Genomic DNA, 4,078 nt, shown 5'->3' with positions numbered 1-4,078 from the left:
AACGCAGCCTATGGTCATCAGGGACTAGAGCGACTTAATTTACTTTAGAACTGGATCAATGTATGACATTTCCAGGATGTGACTTCCTCAGACTGACCAAATGATTGACAGCCGGGAAATTAACGACCATTGAGGAGTTACTGGTACCTGAGGTTTGGTTGGAATGTTGGTTTTAAAGGTTCATCATGAAATCTAGAGATAAAAAGCCGGGAAAGTGGACATGAGGATTATCATGTAATCATTAAAATGTAAAAGGAGGCCATTCGGCCCATCGACACGGCACCGACCCTCTGAAAGAGCCCCTATGTCCCCACCACATCCCTGTAACACCATCCAACTTTTTGAACACTAAGGGGCAACTTAGCATGGACACTCCACCTAACCCGCACACATTTGGACTGTGCGAGGAAATCGCAGCACCCGGAGGAAATCCACACAGTCAGTGACCAAAGGCTGGAATTGAACCCGGATCGCTGGCGCTGTGAGGTAGCCACTGTGACAAGGTGCCACCGAATGAGGTCAATACATGTTATATATCAGATCAAGAATGATCTCATTGCAATACGGAGCATATTCGATGGGCTGAATGGCCTACTTCTGCTCCCCCTGATATTGTGTAAATGAGTTCCGGTTCTTGTGTAAAACTCTTGTTAAAATAACACAGACACCGCGTGTCGACTGCATCTGATTATCTGGCGCAGAGAAGGTGATTGCGGAATACATGACGTACCCATCAAACTCTGCTACTCACCTGACTGAGATTTGTTCTGTATCTGTAAATCACAGGTAGTGTTCACGAGTGGAGGGAACACTCTGCACCTCAGTCTCTGGAACAGGTTGTGAGAGCAGGATTCCTTCATTATGAGTCAATGTCTGGTACTGTATGTGAGGGTGGGATTCAGTTTCTATCAGACATTGGTACTGAATGTCAGTGTGGAAATCTGTCTGTATCTATCAATCACAATTACTGTTTGGGAAAAGTGAGATTAATACGTTACATCAGCACTGCTGTAACAGACACACAGAAAAGCAGTAAGAGACTATCAGGCCACACACAATGACACAGAAAAGGAGAAGGCCCTGTTTGTAAATGTATATCCCGTGCTCTCTGATATGCAAATGTTTTCTCTCTGTCGTGGAACCGTGAGTCTACCGGGGACAGATCTTCACTGTGGTTGTGTCAAATCATCCCCTGTTGTGGAAACATGATCCGCCTGAAGCAGAACCTTTCTGCGCCATTCACGAGACGAATTTCAATTCCAGATTTATTAAATCTTGTCACCAAGGATTAGTTCAGACCTCTATATTCCCAGTCCAGCGACATAACCTTGTGTTCCTGTTGTGAAAACAGTTCATTCAGCATCAATATTTTCAGATAATAATATAGACACGCCCAACGTGGGGCTCGAACCCACGACGCTGGGATTAAGAGTCCCATGCTCTACCGACTGAGCTAGCCAGGCTGGTACTGCACTATCTCTTAAACCTCTGCTTGAGGAGAGTAGCTGCGGTGCTCATTCGGAGGGTCAATGATGACTCGTTGGGCCGAATGGCCTTCTGCGCTGGACATTCTACGATTCTATGATCCAAGGATGTTGATGCGGTGGAGTCCTTCTGCCATACTGCCCACTCTTGACACCATGTAGAAATGCTGCTCTCTCAATGACTGGCGACCAAGGAGTTGGAATATTGAGCAGCTGCTCCTGGCTTGTGCTCTGACCGCGATCCGGGGAGAACAGCCGGAATCCAGACACGTGATCATGTTAGTTGCGTCATCAGGTCATCAGCTGACCGTTCGGCTTGCACAGGTCTCCATCTGTGCTGTTATTTCTCGATTCCATCATTTTAATTTTCTTCCAGACTGGGAAGTGTGGTCCTGTTCCATTGGAATTTCTAATATATTTCCAATGTAACTGATGTTGTTCCACAAACTATTTAATCAGTGGAATTGTGCGTTTAGGGAGCTGAAGTTTTCGACTCTCTCAAGGCTTCTCTCCAAATCCAATGGTCATTTTCCACGAAGATTCAACCCCTCCTCATATAAACCCCGGGGCCCCGTTGATCGTTTGAATGGAATAACTTCCTGGAGTGATTCCAGGCTGGTTTTAGAATCTTTCTATCGACCAAATTGATGTTGAATGACGCAGCAGTGATGGCCGAGTGGTTGGACTTCAAATTAAATATGGTTTTCCCGCGCAGATTCGAATCCTGCTCGCAGCGACTGTGATTCGAAATGTGTGTTCAACTCCCCCGAGAAACTGCTGACTCGAGAATGAATCGGAATTTCGGTTGGTTGTAAGTTAACGGTATGAACATTTATCGAATTTATCGAACGCCAAAAAGGCCGCTGTGCCGGCATTCTTACAGCCGCCCATTATCTCGGTGGCAGTGCTGATCATTGGAATTGCCATCGGTTCCAACACTGGCTGCACCATCGATCCAGCCAGAGATTGTGGCCCGCGGATGTTTACCTTTGTGGCTGGGTGGGGCTCCGAGGTTTTCACGGCTGGTCACGGATGGTGGTGTATTCCCATCGTCGCCCCCATGATCGGAGGCGTCGCCGGTCGCCTAATCTACATCCTCCTCATCGACCTGCACCACGAGGATCCCAAGGAGCTCGAAGCAGAAGTCAAATTGGCCAAGCAGGACACGGAAGATGACTCAGAACAGATCAGCGAGGGGCCTGTGAAGGAACGGGCATGCGGGGGCTGGTCGAACCTCTGCCCCCGTTTGGACAAAGGACTCTTTTTTTCGTTTTTAACCCGTACAGGCGCATATCGGGTTTGTGAACATGCGGAGGGGTGACAGTCCCCTTGGCAACCGGGGCCTGCCCTTGAATCGGAGCGACAACTATGGGGTGTCAATTAGATTGAGGGCCTTGGCAAACATACCGTGAATCTTACCAACATTTCGAAAAGGGATCTCAATAGAGAGAATTAAAATTTAAAAAGTTCCGGGCGTCAGAGAAAGCTCTCCAGCCCCCACCCCACCCCACTCCACACCCTACCGGTCACCCACTGGTAGCGCAGGGCAACCAGGGCCTAGAGGGGCAAGAGAAGCCTGGAAATCGCCTCGAGAGAATTGGCACCAGGCAGCCCCAACCCTCACAAATGTCAACACATGGTAATGTTCCAGACTTGTGACACAAGGGAAATGGTATCGACAAAGATTGGGGAGGGCGGGTGAGGAGGGCGGGGGATTTGGAATGGGATGGGAGGTGCGGTTATAGGGGGGAGGAGAGAGGGAAGGAGGGGCTATTGGATGGGGCTATTGGAGGGGAGGAGGGGCTATTGGACGGAAGGAGGGGCTAATGGACGGGGCTTTTGGAGGGGAGGAGGGGGTATTGAGCGGCAAGGGGCTATTGGAGGGATGGAGGGACTATTGGATAGGGTATTGGGGATATTTGAGGGGGACTATTTCAGGGTAGGGGGCAATTGGAGTGGAGGAGCGGGTATTGGAGGGGCACTATTTTGGGGGAGGGGTATGGGAGTGGAGGGGGAGGGGAAGGGATGGGGAGACGGGGTTAGAACAACCAGAGATGCTCTATTTCAAAGGGGGCATTGATTTGGGTGCACTTTCCTGAGGTACATGCCTTTCCTTCCAGTTTGCGATGTATATATCAAGCAATGGTAGCATTGTGGATAGCACAATTGCTTCACAGCTCCAGGGTCCCAGGTTCGATTCCGGTTTGGGTCACTGTCTGTGCGGAGTCTGCACGTCCTCCCCGTGTATGTGTGGGTTTCCTGCGGGTTGTCCGGTTTCCTCCCACAGTCCACAGATGTGCAGGTTAGGTGGATTGGCCATGATAAATTGCCCTTAGTGTCCAAAATTGCCCTTAGTGTTGGGTTGGGTTACTGGGTTATGGGGGTAGGGTGGAGGTGTTCACCTTGGGTCGGGTGCTCTTTCCACACGCCGGTGCTGACTTGATGGACCGAATGGCCTCCTTCTGCACTGTAAATTCTATGATAATCTATGAATTCGTTTTTTTGGAAAAGCGTTCTTTTTGGAAACTAAATGAAACATCAAGATAAATAAGGAGTTCACATTCAAAGCAACAATCAATAAATAATAGCGTTTC

At 49.0% G+C, this 4,078-nt stretch overlaps 1 non-coding gene across 1 annotated transcript; it reads right to left on the bottom strand.

The window, feature by feature from the left end:
* Nucleotides 1-1,390: 1,390 nt before the first annotated feature.
* Nucleotides 1,391-1,463, bottom strand: trnak-cuu (transfer RNA lysine (anticodon CUU)). The gene has a single exon. It is a non-coding gene; the product is annotated as a tRNA-Lys (tRNA).
* Between the last annotated feature and the right edge of the window lie 2,615 nt (nt 1,464-4,078).

Source organism: Scyliorhinus torazame, chromosome 24, assembly GCF_047496885.1.
Source record: "Scyliorhinus torazame isolate Kashiwa2021f chromosome 24, sScyTor2.1, whole genome shotgun sequence".
Lineage (NCBI taxonomy): Eukaryota > Metazoa > Chordata > Chondrichthyes > Carcharhiniformes > Scyliorhinidae > Scyliorhinus > Scyliorhinus torazame.
This window is presented reverse-complemented; position numbering and strand designations above follow the sequence as displayed.